At 40.2% G+C, this 16112-nt stretch overlaps 1 long non-coding RNA gene across 1 annotated transcript in view; it reads right to left on the bottom strand.

Annotated features, from left to right (window-relative positions):
• LOC309642220 overlaps positions 1-16112 on the bottom strand; it is a 392437-nt gene that overhangs the window by 85005 nt on the left and 291320 nt on the right. The gene's annotated exons all lie outside the window — the stretch shown is intronic.

The raw sequence follows: 16112 nt of genomic DNA, 5'->3' as shown, positions 1-16112 counted from the left end.
TTCCCGGGACCCCTGCAGGGTCAGCCCTGAATCACAGCAAGCAGTCACCAGGGCCGTCCGTGCACTGAACATGGAGGGAAAGCTTCTGCCCACTGTTTCTCGGGCCCAGCTGGGCAACTGAATCCCCTAAAGGGCTTGTTTAAAACACAGAATCCAGGACTCCTTCTCCGGGATTAGTGTGTTTTGCGTGAGGCCCAGGTACCTGTATTTTAAGGAAGTGCTCTGGTGATTCTGTATGGAGGGCATCAGACAGGCATTCAGGAATCACTCTAAAAGGCCCTGCTTCCTCTGCAGACAAAAGCTTCCTCTGCTCATACACCTCCTCTTTATCCATCTTCCTTTCTTTGCAGTAGCTGTAACAGGGACTTTGCTTCTGCACAAGGCCAGTTCAGTTATTATACGGAAATTCCATTCTTCCCGAGACCAGGGGAAATTTTCAAGTATAAAACTTTCAAGTATAAAAATAACTTCCAAGTAGAATTGTTTGCCTGGAAACAATTGCACACTGCTGACCCGCTGGACATTGCTGATCTGGAGGAGGATGGCTCCGGGACTTTAGACAATCACTGTGCCTGAACCAACGTGGGTGTTTAGTGAGGTAAACACACCTGAAATCTCTCCTCAGCCTCCCAGTTCCCCTTCCTGGGCCTGAAACTCATTTTCTCAGTGAGTGGAAATACTGCCTTATCTGAGTCCCTCTTTGTAACTTTGATTTACAGAAGCTTCCCAGCAAATAAATACGAGTTGATTCCTAGGTCACAACCTCTGGAGAGCTTTCCAAAAGCCTTCCAAGGTAAGGCAGAGAAACTGGAACAATATTTGAAAAGGAATCCCTGTTGTTCGTTTATCATTTTACTAGGGGCTGAGACACTGCTTATATGTCGTGCCTCCTAACCATCACCCTATGGGGTAGACAGGGATTTTGAAGCTTCTTTTTGCACGTAAAGAGAGAAGATTCAGAGAAGTTAAGAGATTTGCCCAAGATTATCCAGCTGGCTTCCTTCTGGGCCTTCGTTGTAGATTTCCAAACCTCGGGGCTTACCATGTTGCCTCCCTGCCATAAATATTTTAGAGAAGACTGCCAGGATGTAAGAGACTTCAGAGATTTTTGTCCCAGCTGTTTAGCCACAGAGACTGGGTTTACAGAGCCGCTAATTCAGCCTGACAGTTCCTTGTTGTCTGCAAAGCCTCAGAAGAATGAGGAAGATCTGCACGTTTCAAGGATGGCTAGCCCAGTACGCATTCTAGGGTATCTCAGAGCTCTGCTAGACACACACACACACACACACACACACACACACACACACACACACACACACACACACACACACACACACACACACACACACACAGAGTGTCTCTTTCTCTCCCTCCCTCCTGGAAAAACCAAACCTGACCTGGTTTATTTGTAGCTTTACTTAGCCCAGGTGGCCAATCTATTTCAAAGACAGTCAAGACCTAGTCATTAAATCATATTTTTGAGCACAGGCACGTGCGTGTGTGTGTGTCTGCATATGTAATTTGCTTATTTGTCATGTCTCTCCTTTAATGAGGCCGCGTACGGTTCTTCTGTTTGGCCTGACGTGAGCGGTGGGCTCGGGCTTGCTGACCCGCACCAGCACTGTGTGCGGCCACGTGTACATGTCCGATCGCCAGGGAACAGGACAGATGCTCACGGGCTTTTTCTGAGCAGCCTCAGCCAGGCGGCAACTGCTCTTCACCTTCCAGGAGCCTGCAAATCTCCAGCAGGAACCTCAGGCAGGCACCTCTAAGTGAAGGATGAAGCAGAACCTGGCCCCTGGCGTTTCGGTTTCTTTCACACGACAGGAGGAGCTCTAGTGGTTGAAGAACCTAGTCTGTGCCATGGGCTTTGCTGGCGTTAGCTCCATCCTCCTGACGGCCCCACATGGTGCATACCCCATCATGCAGATGAGGACACAGGCTCAGAGAGAGCGGACAGACATTAAATAAACTCCTACGAATACAGTAAGGACTACAAAGGACATCCCAGGAGGAGCTGTGGTGGTGTCAGGGTGTAGAAGGAAGATTTGGTCTGTGGGTCAGGAGACGCCTCCGAAGTCGTATTTAAGCCGGGTCCTGAAGGATAAAGGGGTAGTGAAGGTGTGAGGTGGGGATAAGATGAAAGAGCAGTCCAGGAGAGCTAGGTAGTGGGAAAGGCTTGTGACAGAGTGGAGCATTGGAGGCACTTAAAGAAGGCCAGTGTCACACAGTTAGTGGACAAAGTAAGGAGGAGAGTTGAGAGACTGGGAAGGAGAGCAGGAGCCAGACTGGGAAAGGCCTTGGAGGCGAAGGATTTGGGGTCATTTTGTGATAGTACAGGGTTAAATAGTTTTTATAGATGACCCCTGGAATTGCAGGACCTTATATCACATTCTTCCTATGGGGAAATATTCCAGGTTTCACAAGTCAATTTTCCAAGGGACTTTAGGAACACATCCAACTAACTGATAAGATATGGTGGGGCTCTACTGATTGTTTTAATTCTCATTTTTTTCATATCTATGTATCTTCTTATCTACATCGTAAATTCCTTGAATTCAAAGATATCATGCTTTTTAGAACACCCGCACCCCAACACATACCCCTACAACCCTAATTATTTGCTGTTAGAAGAAACAACTTTTGATTCTGCCTTTATTTGAGAGTAAAAACAATTAAGAATCCGACTGGTTTGTACTGGAAGAACATAAATGCAATATTCCATCCCAGCTTAACATAGTACACAATAGATTTTCTTTTTTTTTTATGTTTATTTTTTGTTATTTTGGGTAAACTTTATTTTTTTTTTAATTTTTTTTCACACACACACACACACACACACACTGTATTTTATTTTTACAAGAGAGAAATAAGCTGACACCAAGCATTGTAAATGGATGACCACAACAAAAGCAACAATGATTGCAATTACCAAACACGAAACACACTCATACTATGTCATAATATTGACATTCAGTCCAGTAATCCTCCACTGTAACAGCTCCTTTACTTTGCAGTGCACAATAGATTTTCTTATACTACAGACCAAATCATGCTTCCCTCAGAAAAGGTGTGACTAGATAGTAAAAAGTCTGCTTGCCATCCTTCACACGCAAAGATCCATTTGATTTCAGTTACAACATGTACAGAGTAATACGTCCATCTCACTATGTAATCTGCCAAAAATGAATTAATGCCCTGCCATATCATTAAAATTGCAGTGGTGATTGAATTGGATACATTGGGTTGCGAGTGTCAGGCACTCAACTTGAATTAGCTTACAAAAAAAGCCGATTTATGGGAAGGGTCATGATACAATGAAGAGAGCCAAGTGAGTAGGATCTGAATAAAGATGGTACCTCCCACGCAAGTAGTATGATCCCTTCCCAGGAGAAAGGAGATATTTCCTGGACAAAAAGTTAATGTTAACAAAAGACATCTACTGTTTGAACTTTGAAACTTGTTCTGTAATGTTATAAGAATACAGTTATTGTGGTAAAAACAAACAAAAAAAGAGCATGACTTTTTGGGGTCAGGAAAAACTGAATTGAACCACTAATCTGCAACTTATTAGTGCTGAGACGTTAGCAGATAACATAAACTCTCTGAACTTGTTTTTCTTCAGCTGAAAAAAATGACCATTTAAGGATTTAATGAGAATGTGTATAAAAGAACATAGCACAGTGCCAGACACTTAATGAAGCACTTAACAGATGGTAGACCTGTTCTCTCTCCATTCATTAGGGAATGAGGATTAACCACCTGCATTAAATGACCCAGTATGTGTAAAGTACTAGGACAGCACCTGATGCATAGCAAGAGCTCAGTAAATGTAGCTGCGATTATCATCATTTTGGTTATTGTTTCCATTTCCCTATAAGAATATCCCTAAATGAATCCAGTTGTTTCCCGTACTGCTTACCTTCCTGGGGGAAATAAACATGGAAAAATAAGTTACTTTTTTCTCTATGCTCTTTTTATCTTAATGCTAGCGATTGTTCTTGCTCTGCAGTACCCAACAGACTTTGGACACTTAGTCAATATTAATTCATGATGTTGGTGTTTGGTGTGCCAGCTCGTTGACACTAAAAATTTTTGTGCCAACAAAGCTAAGGTAGAATTAAGCAGCTGTGCTGCAAGCTTGTCTCAGATGTAATCACCATTTGCTTTGTTCATATTTCCCATGCTGTTTATGCCACTTAATTAGTCCAGTTTTGTTGGCTTTACTGATTGTATTGACGTAGCTTCAGAAGCCCCTTCAGGAATAATCCTCCCTCATTTTTCTCTTCTGTAGCTCTGGGTACTACAAGACCAGTCTCTCTCTCAGCTGGGGCCAGAATATAACCTGTGGCAGAGGGTATAGAGGAAGCACCAGGTTTTGCTATCATGCTGCATTAGGCATCTCAGAGTTTCGTCTGTCCTGATAGTTTACCTGTCATTATTTGTTGTTGAAGGAAGCCTTCCTAGCAACATAAAAGGATGGCATGGACACGGTTCCATGAAAGAGGCTTCTCGGGTTGAAGACCAGAGTCTTCTTGACGTCAGTGGCATTGTGTAAAGCTTCTTAGTATCTCTTCTAATGATCAAATAATAACAACAACGATAACAGAAGGAACAGCCAACACTTAGTAAGTGCTTATGGATGAGAGGCATTATTCTAAGCACTTCACACATTACCAGTTATTTAATTTTCAAAACGACTCAGAGGGATGGTTATTATTCTTCTTCTCACTTTACAGATGAGGAAACTGAAACACAAAGAGGTTAAGTAACTCACTGACGGTAACCCAGCTATTACGGGGTGGTACTGGTTCTCAAACATCAGCAGAACACTTTAGAGTTTGTGATGGTAAATGCTCAGTAAACACTTACTGACTAATTACTTTTATTTTTTATTTTGTTTTTATCAGTAAAGTGTCCTTTAAAGTTTTCTCAGAAAGAAAAGAAACATTTATTGAATGTCTACAGTGTGCCAAATACAGCATTAGGTGCTATCACATGTATTATCTAATTCAATTTTCAAATAAACTTGCAAAGTAGATGCTATTTTCTCTGTTTTTACACGTGGGAACTCCAAGCATGAGAAAAGTAAAGAATTGTCTTAAGATTATACAGTTAGTAAGTGGGGAAGATGGGACTTGAGTCCTCATAAATCTGTCTGACCCAAAGGCCATAATTCCATGCATTTCCTATAGCTGCCAGCTTTGCACCACAGATGGAAACCACGGAGGCATTTTCTGTACATTTTCCCACTGCACTGTCCTTTTGAGGTATATTTAACAGATTAAGTAGAAACTTTTATATATGTGCACATTTGCCACGATTACTCTATTGTATGAATATTGTCCAAAAGACCCAGAGGTACCACAATACTAGAAAAGCAGCTCCTTTGCAAGAGGGACCACAACTGTAGCCGTAAATAACAAGACCAATAATTGCAATATTTTACACTTTTACATTAAAATTTCATTAATAATAAGCACCTTACAATTTTATGATGCTTACTATGCATCTGATATTATTCTAAGCATTTCACATGTATAAAATTGTTTAATCCTCACCAAAACCCTATGAAGTGGTCTGCTATTACTTCTGTTTTATAATGGGAAACTGAGGCACAGAAAGTCAAACCACTTGCTGAAAGTCACCCAGTTAGGAAGTGATGGAACCAGACCTAGACCTCGGTAGTGGGGCTTCGAAGTCTGGGCCCTCCCTGTCATTAATTAATTATTTCAGAAATGGTAGTTCCATTCCTCTCTTCATACTTTAAGCAATGGGGTTAATAGGAGAATTAATCATGTGTATTGCATGACCTAATATGTGTGTTGAATTTGCTAAATATTTATTTATTGAGCATTTACATATATGAGCCATAGTACTAGGCCCTGAGAATGTAGCACCTGCCTCCAAGGAGTTGAAATAAACAAATCAGCAAATATACACTATGTGTTAAAGGACTACAATAGGACTATAGTAGCTGTTGTCCCATTTTCCATCTATTCTCTACACGACTCTGTCAAACCTGATGCCCAGGAGACTGACCCGGGCTTTCTTGCCCTTTGACTTCCGGTTAGGTGACGCCTCTGGGCAGACATTGGAGTGAGGGAGGAAGGAGAGAGAAGTCAGGGTATTATTCGCCAGCCCTCCAGCCTTGCCTAGTCTCGGTTCTAGCAGAGGTTATGATTCTTCTATGGCTATAATTTCTGTCAGGTGACTCCTTCTGTTGCCCCAGCTCTTGCAAGGGTGTCTTAAACACCATTCCCTCCCTTTGTTTCTTTAGGTTTAGGAGCCGGAGTGGTCCCCAGATGCTTCCTCATCCCTTGTGGGTTCTCTTGACTCTTGAGTGTATGTTCGTTTCCTGCAGGGAGGCTGACTGATATAAGGTGTAAGCAGAGGGGGTTGTGAGAGGAGCGTCAGGAAGGGTGTCTCACCTAGACTTGCAGGGACAGGGGAGGCTCCTCAAAGGAAGTGAAATCTAAGATGACTTCCAAAGGACGAGTAGGAATTATCCAGATTGGGAAAGGGGATATCGGGAGAATATTCTAGAAAGAAAAACTAGCAAGTGACAAGATAAGAAATCTAGAGCATAGAAACTTCTAAGAACCGCAAGTGCTACCAGATGCTGTTGAAGGTGGAGAGTAGTGAAGAGAGAGCCCAAGAAAGCAGATTCCAGAAGGCGGGGATTCTGATAAAGCTTTGCTGTGTAGTTTGTCATGTAACTTCCTTTCCATTTCCTTATGAAGCATTCGGCAAAATCTATGTGATTTACTAAAAGTTCTGGAAATGGGCTTTGGGGGAGCTGAGTGAGACGAAGTGCTGAGTCTGGTTTCAAGGAGAGCATGGGAGTGATCTGGCAGTAGAGTTTAGATTGCTCTGTCAGGTTTTGAAATTGATGAGGCCACACATACCATTGCTAATGTGCAGCTGTGGTGGGGGGAGAATAGATGAGGCCAGCAAGGTTCGTTTAGGACAAGTAATTTGGTGATGGAGAATCGGCAAGGGAAAGCTCAAAGGAAAACAGAGCAGCTAGTGCACACATGCTATAAAAGAAAGCTTGCTCTCTGCCTCTGCTTGCATACTTCTTAGTAAAATACACCTGAATTAGTGGCAAATACTATTTTAAAAATTATGTGCAAAACAAAAACAGACTCACAGACTTAGAGAACAAACTTATGGTCACCAGGGGGGAAGGGGGGAGAGGGATATTTAGGGAGTTTGGGATTGACATGTACTCGCTGCTATATTTAAAATGGATAGCTGATGTGATGAAAGCCAAAACTCTGTCTTCATATCCCCTGGATAGAGATACAAAACTTATGTTTCAATTTCAAAAAAATAAAATAAAATGTAAAATGGATAACGAACAAGGACCTACTGTATAGCACAGGGAACTCTGCTCAGTATTCTGCAACAACCTAATTGGGAAAAGAATTTGAAAAAGAATAGATACATGTATATGTATAACTGAATCACTTTGTTGTACACCAGAAACTAATACAACATTGTTAATCAACTATACTCCAACATAAAATAAAAAGTTAAAAAAAATAAAAAATAAAATGCATAAAAAATAACACTCAATACTGATGAGCAGCCACGAGACAGGCACTTTCTTATACTGTGTCTCTATTCCTGCCCCTTTTGTGGTTACAGATGTTAAGCACCACCCTTGCTGGCTTCCTGTCTATTTTGTACCAAGAGATGCCATTCTCTGTCTGTGATCTCCATATCTCCTTGTGGGTCAAGCCCCCTTTGCTGCCCCTTCTATAGTGCTAGTCATTACAGTAATTATGGCCTGGCTTCTCTGAGGACCCATCATCCCTATAGATATTAACGAGCCCCACTTTGAGACCATCTTTTGACCATCAGAGAAGGACCATCCCTGAACTTGCTAGTAATGCTGGCATCCTCTCACCAGCACATTCCTAAAGGCCTCGGTAAATGGCATGTCATTGGGCTCTCCGAGGATCAGAAAGCTCTGACAGGTCTTCCAACCTTATATTAAATATCCATTCCAGCATGCCTACTCCCCTTAGCCTCTGCCCCTTAGCAGTCCTTCCTCCGGCATCTGTCAGGGCCCCTCAGGCATTTCCACTTTCCTGAGAGTTGGCTGTTGCTTTTGCCAGGCTTCTGAGAGCCACCCTGGCAGTGATTTTGTTCTACTCCCTAAGGTTCTTGCTAGGTATTGCGAAATAATTGAAAATATATATAAACTTAGTCCCTGCCCCCAGTTCCTGGCAGAGAGCTTCTCAAACCCCTGTAATTTCCTAAGTGATAAGAGCATTAGGAGCACCTTTTGTTCTAATATTTGGTCTTTGACTCTGGTTCTGAATATAGAGCTCTTAGATCTCTTGGAATTTCCGGGGTGATAGGAGCATCTTCTGTTCTAATCAGGCGATGCTTGGTGGGCTTCTGGATGGCTTCAGGTGGGTCCTGGTCATCAGAAAAATCAAGCCATGATTAGAAGCTTAGAACTTTCAGCCCTACCCCAATCTTCCAGGGAGGGCAGAAAGGCTGGAGATTGAGTTAATGACTGATCATGCCTACATGATGAAGCTTCCATAAAATCCCAAAAGCACTGGGTTCAAAGATCTTCCAGGTTGGTGAACACTTCTATGTTCCTGAAAGTTGGCATACCCCAACTCCACAGGGACAGAAGCTCCTACGCTTGGGATCCTTCCAGACCTAACCCTACGCATCTCTTCATCTGTCTGTTCATCTATATCCTTATCATCCTTTATTACATAATAAGCCAATAAATGTAAGTAAGTGTTTCCCTGAGTTCTGTGAGCCATTCTAGAAAATTACCAAACCCAAGGAGGGGATCCAGGGAACCTCAGTTTTTGCTCCATTGGTCAGAAGTACATGTGACAATCTGAGACTTGGTGATTGGTATCAGAAGAGAGGCAATTCTGAGGGACTGAGCCCTTAACTTGTGAGATCTGATGTTAACTCCAGCTAGATAGAGTTATAACTGAATTGAATCGTAGGACACCCAGTGGGTGCCACAGAATTGCTTTGTGTGGAAAACCTACATATCTGGTGTCAAAAGTATTGTGAGCATTTAATAGTATGAAAGGAAAGGAAAACAGAGTGGTTTCCCAATAGAGGTGTTAAATCCTACCTCCTGAGAAAATGCCCCTAAACCAATGAATTCTTGTTTTTTCAGTCAAACATTTCTGTCCCTTTCATCAATCACCCTCAAAATTCATTTCTTTTACCAGGACATTTTTCCAAGTGAAATATTTAGTAACTGAGCTGCCACCTGTGCAATAGACTGTCTATGCCCCACTTACCAGTGAGGATGACATTTTCTTTGTCTCCTGGGTGACTGTTTTCTCAGATCACTTCCATTAGCACTTGTGTTAGTACAGGTCCTCCAAGAAGCATATGCCAAAATGGGATTAGATATGCAAGTATTTATGAGGGGAAATGTCTATGAAGGAAAATGAGGAGAGAGCCAAGGGAAGCTGGAAGAGACATCAGGCCATGACGCAGGTCTCACGCTGGTGGAAGGAGAGCAGAAAGGAAGGAGGTTGGGTGAAAGAGCCTAAGACTGCAGTGCAGTTCTAAGTTTGACACGCCCAATGTAGTGTCCAAAGTTGCCCATCAGAGGAGTCCCATGACTCTTAGGAACAGGCCTGCCTTGGTATTCCTGCTGTACTCAATCATTGGCTGGAAGTAGACAGCATATGGGGAAGGTGGCCTTGGCATGAACACACTGAAGACTGAGCAATCACACTTCCCACAGTCAAAGACAAGAAAGGCATATTTTCATGGCTGCATAACCACCTATGAAATATTATTGCCAAAGTAAAATCAAAATAGAATCCATTTTAGCCTTTAGACATAACTACAAATGTGTATGAAATATAGGGGACAGAAGAACATGTTAAAAGACACCACTGGGATGCGATCAGCAAACTTCTGATTGTAGGAAAATCTATAGGACAAATGACTCTATTTCTTGATTCTAATTATTTTGGTCACATAAAAAAATCATCACAAAACTTGTTGCCATAAAATAATAATTTATAGTTGTCTCTCATGGTTCTGTAGGTTCACAGATCTCTTTGGGTACTTCTAAAGTGGGGTCTCTCATGAATTTGCAGATAATGTGGCTGGGGATAGAATCATCTGAAAGTTCAACTAGACTAGACAGTAAACCTTACACAGCTGGCAGTTAATGCTGGCTTTGGCCTGGGAGCTTAGCTAGGCCTGTTGGCCAGAGTTCTTCCACATGGCTCGTCTATGTGGCTTGGGCTTCTTATAGCATCTAGTGTTTGGGTTTCAGGGGGAAGGTGTAAGGTTTAGGATGTAGCTTCAAAAGTCCTAGAATGAATGACACATATGCCACATTCTCTTGGTCAAACTAGTCACTTAAGTCAGCCAAGACTCGGTCTCTTAATATAAGGAATAGCATGCACAAAGAGGGAGGAAAGAAATTGATGGTGACTACCTCTGGAGACTCTTCGCCACATTCTTCTCCCAAAAAAATTACAAGGAAAAGTGAGACAGAGGAGAAATATATAAATTAGAAGAGACTAGAGAGATGTATTAATCAATTGCAATGCATACATCTCTTTTGGATTCCAATTAAAACCAAAGAACTTGTAAAGCAGCTACTTTGTGATCCATGCACTTTCTTTACCTGGGAGACTCTCAGGGAAAAAGAAAAGAATCAGATTATTCAGTCTAATGTCCTTATCAACATGGCAACCAGACCTCTGGATGAAGAGACCAATGATCTACACTAGGGGGAGGGTCTTTATCTATGGAATGTTCTTAACTCTCCCTAGTTAAGTATTGCTTATAGTAAATAAACCTAGAATCCGTGGATTTATGAGGTATGGCTTCCTGGACAATGTCATGTAAACTGAAAACGGATGTTTCATATTCTAAACACTCCCTGGAGTGCAAATCTTTACGCTTAGCTTTGAGACTTTGTTCTCTCTAGGCCAGAGATTGTGTCTATTCTAGGAGTGAAGGACCTAAGGAAGCTTCCGCTGCTGTCCCAGAGCTCTTCATATTTGTCTGAGTCTCTTGTAATTATTCTTGTAATTATTTGTGGAGTTTGAATACTGGGTAAGACCTTTGATTGTGTGAGTCTAACTTGACAATCCAAAGCTTTGTGGTGTTTCATATACATACATACATACATTCATATATATATATAGTGTTATTCATGTAAAATATGAATACTGACTGGATATTTTAAAATATTAAGGAAACACTGTAGTACTTTTTGATGTGATAGTGGTTTTGTTATGCTTTAAAATAAATACACATACAGAAATATTTACAGATGAAATCATTTGATGTCTGGGATTCACTTTAAAATAATCAAGAGTTTGAGAGGGAGAATGGGGAGTATAGAAAACATAAAATGGACCATGACAATCATTGAAACTGAGTAGTGAGTTCATAGAAGTTCCTTATACTATTCTGTCTAGCGTTGAATACAGAATATGATAAATTTGAAATTTTCCATAATGAAGAGATTTTTAAAACACTAAAAACAAAATTTAAAGCAAATCATAAGACAGCTGAAGTGCCACAAGGGTGGATATATTTTATATAAAGTATTCTATTGCTTATAATAGCATTTAACATAATAAAATAATAACTATAATAAAATAATAAAAGGAAAAAGAAAGCAGGAAGCTAGGCGGGCAGGCAGGCAGGCATGAACAAAAAGAAGGAGGAAAGGAGACTTGAAGATCCAACAATAGGAAAAAGCTAAATAAATTGTATTATATGCAGATGTAGACACACACATTATTATACAGCCCTTAAATGACACTATATGATGACAGGGAAAGATATCCATAACAATTCATTAGGTGAAGAAAGCAAACTGAAAAAAAGTACTATCGATATTTCTTATTTGTGTTTATTTGTGTAGATCTAAACAAACACAGAAAATGGATGAGAAAGATGAAGATTAAACAGTGATTATATGGTGGGGAGGACGGTGGCTTATAGATGATTTTAATTTTCTTCCTTTTATGCATCTATATTTCCTAAATGTTCTATAATGAACCTGTATTACTATTATAAGTTTTTTTTGAATCCTCTGTTGAATCAACAATCCATTCTAGGAATCTTTTTTAAGAAAATAACCAGATATATGCTCAAAGACTGCTTAGGACAGTCACTGCAGCATTATTTATAATAGTAGGAAAATTGTAAATAATCCAATTATCCCACAGTAAGAGAATGATTAAATAAATTATGGTATTGAGATGACAAAAATTTCTCATATTCCTAGGAAAATGCTGATTGTTCTGTAATCATGGTAACAAGTACCACTATAACCTGGTTTTAAACCCTTTCTACCCATCAATGCAACTTGCTTTGGTGAACATGCTTTGGCAAACCAACCAGTAAGTGACGGTCTCTTACATCCCAAAGTCAGCCAATCAGGAACGAAGTTAGTCCAATAAATATGCTTCTCAATGCCAACCAATCAACAGAAGTCTCACTAGAATAACCACATTTCTAGAGTTGCTATCAACCTACTTTTGCCCTTGAAAGTCTGCCAATCCCTGAACTCCACACTCTCCCAAACTGTGCGTGCAATGATCAGTCTGTTCTGCTTGGTGAGATTGGTTGACCAATATTCTGCTCCCTTACTACAATCACCAATACATTCAGCTTTGCTGTGAGCAGTATTTGTGTGTGTGTGTGTGTATCTGTGTACACACTGAGGGAGCACACATAAACACATATGTACAAACCTATTATGAAATATCATGCATTTATTAAAATTTTTATTTTCAAAGACTATATAATGGCAAGTAAGATGTTCAAAATACATAATGTGAGAAAGCTGAATACTGAACTGTGTATTATATAATCCTAATCAGAGAGACAGAAAGATAGAGAGAGGAAGGGGGGCCAAGAAAGACAGAGAAACTGGAAAGAAGATACACCAAAATGTTGAAAGTAGTTCCATCTGGATTTTGAGACGATGGGTGATTTTTATCTTCTTTATTTTGTTATTTTATTTTCAAAAAAACCTACAATGACCAGTTACCACTTTAATAATGACGGGGGAAGACTGTTTCTAAAAAAATATCTTGATTTAGCATTATAGAACTAAACCAGTTAATTTTAAATGCTATCTGAGACCTCCTATGAATCTCATAAGATTCTTTCATTGATGAAGTAGGCCATGATATGAATCCAAAGGCCTACATCCAACACATATTTATTGTGTGCTTCTATGAACCAGACACCAAATTAGGTTCTCAGACAGGTATAAGAGAGTGGTCCCACTTTACTGATGTAACAATTCCCTGAAAACCAGGTGGAAAAGGACATTTTCATAAATTGCACTGAGCTTCTGAAGTTGTGCTTTTCCCTTCAAACACATTCACGTTCTTACGATTAGTGGGGACCATCAATATAGGAAGTAAAGGCAAGAAGCAAAGTATAGGTGTTCGTGGCAGGACTGTGAATAATGATCTATGAAATGCGGGACAATTAAAAAATAGAAGCAGCCAGGACTGGGTATTAGAGAGCGGAAAATAAATTTTACGCCTCCTACTATCTTTTTCTTTATTTTGGAGGGAGAGAAGCTTTAGCTTCTTCTTTTCTTAATAAAAGTTGTGTCATGTTCTAATTGCATTTAATTAAGCTGTATTTCTTGTGCTGAAAATATGGAAAGAAGCACTGGAGCCTGCTGGGTCTCCACTTCCTAATTCATGCAAGCAGCTCTTAAATGGGTAAGAAATGATGATTGAATATTGTGAACCGGCACAATAGTTAATCTTGTATGAATAGGCAGTAGGAGGGGAATGTGTTTGTCTTGGGTTTGTTAGGAAGGTTTTCATGATCAAACACTGAATGAGGATTTTCCCCATTTTCTGCCTGCTGACGGTGCATCGCTGATAGTTTGACTTAATGAGGTTCTTAGATTTAATAAAATAGAAAAAGGCAGTGAGGCATTTCCCAAAATGACTTGCAAGAAATATTTGGCAAAAATAATGGAGATTCAGAGATTACTGGTACAAAGAGCTCTATCAATTTCTTCCACCAGACTATGCTCACTTGCTCTGTGTTTCCTGCTGATTTTAGAATTTACTCCATTTGCTGCCCAGATAGCAGCAACTCCCCTTAATAGAGACCTTTCTTCATAAACTATGAGGTGCTAAGGAATTAATCGAAATTTTCAGTGGGTAAGCAGTAAATGGAGAGTCTGTACAATCCTTAATAATGATACCTTCCTGAAGTCTGCTGAGTTTCCATAGTGCTTTCACAGACTGTGAACTCATTCAATTCTCGTTCTAATCCTGTGATTTGGGGACTATTATCCCAGCTTTACAGCTGAGAAAACTGAGGCTTAGAATAGTTAAGTGAGTTGCCCAAGGTCTCTCAGTGAGTAAATGCTAGAGTTCAGACCCAGGTCTGGGACTTGATCCAGTCTACCTGAACCACCACGTTTAAAAGAGCAGAAAGGAACATTCAGATCTGAGGTCTGAGGATCTGGGACACTGCCTGTTGTTAACAGGTGACATGAGGCACACCAATCAACCTCTCTGAACCATAGTTTTCTCATTGGAAAAGCAGAGATAATTATGCCAGTTATCAATTTATTAATATCTCTCAGCTTCAAATCCGCCCTTCACTGCCGTGATTTGTGATCCTGCAGCTTACTGGAAGATGAGACTGCCATCTGGCCATTTTGGGCTTCTTATGCCACTGAGTCAATAAGCAGATAAAGATGTTACACTAATGGCTAGGATGACTGATCCCAATCACCCAGGGGAAATTAAGTTCCTGCTACACATTAGAGGTAGGAAAGACTATGTCTGGAACACAGAGGATTCTCCAGCGTTCCTCTTAGTACTTTCCTGCCAATAGTAAAGGTTAATAGAAAACTATAGAAGCAAAAACACGAAAAGCAGGATGATGGAGGACTCAGAACCTTGGGGAGTGAAAGTTTGGGTCATCTCACCAATGGTCAGCAGGGCAGCATTCCTTCTGGAGGCTCTAGGGGAGAATCTGCTTCCTTGCCTTTTCCAATTACTAAAAACTATGGGTATTCGTTGACTCATGGCCGCCTTCCAGAAATGTCATCGCTCCAACCTCTGCTTTCATCATCTATCATCTTTTTAGACACTGACTTTCCTCTTACAAGGACCTTTGTAATTACATTGTTCCCACCCAGATAATCCAAAATAATCTCCTCATCTCAAACTCCTTAGCTTAGTCACATCTGCAAAATCCCTTTCCCACATAAGGTAGCAAATTCACAGATTCCAGGGTTTAGGACATAGGCATCTTTAGGGAGGCCATTATTTAGCCTACAGTTGAACCAATGTATTCATTCATTAAAACAACAAAACAAAAAAAACCAACCTGTGTTGCCCAAATAATATTGTAATAACAATAATGAGAATTTTGAAGTCACCCATTTAAAGGAAATGTTTGTCTTCTAAGCAAAAGTATCTGTAATTCAGATGTTTGTCATCTGCTTTATCTTGGGTGAAGAACAGTGGGGTTTCAAGAACTCTTGCTTCCTCTGCAGAAATGATACTGCTCATAGTTTTCTTAAAATATACTCATTTTAATTTTTAAATGAGTATAATTTTAAATGAGTATAATTTTTAAATGAGAAAAATAAAGATGAGGAAAAGAAAAGAAAAAAATGTTTGAGCAAGATGCAGAGTAGAAGGTAGACAAAAATTCAGAAGCAGCTTCTTAGCACCACTTCAGAAAGGGAGAAAAATAAAAGAAAGAAAAAAGCAAAGCATACCAGAAATATTTGCCATTCTCAGGAAATGGAACTCAAGTGAGAGGAAGGTATAAACTCTGACTTGGAGGACGCTGAAGGCCGGGGGGAAATCTTCTTTCATTTGACCATACTTCAAAACAATACAGAGCAAGTGAGTGTCTCTTAGAGTAAATGGCAGAAGGGACTGATTTTTAAATTACTTTTAAATCATAAAATCCCACGATTGTAAAGCATTTTGGGTAGTCATCCGGCAGTATACCAGGAACTTTGTTGGAGAAGAAAATCGAGGAAGACATTTAATGAGAAGCACTAATAAATGCATGTCTCTGTTTTACGGAAGTTGTCTATTCTTCTTAGAAGTTGAGTTTTC

This window comes from Balaenoptera physalus, assembly GCF_965194825.1.
Source record: "Balaenoptera physalus genome assembly, chromosome: 14".
Lineage (NCBI taxonomy): Eukaryota > Metazoa > Chordata > Mammalia > Artiodactyla > Balaenopteridae > Balaenoptera > Balaenoptera physalus.
The sequence above is the reverse complement of the archived record's forward strand: the minus strand, read 5'-3'. Positions and strand labels throughout refer to the sequence as shown.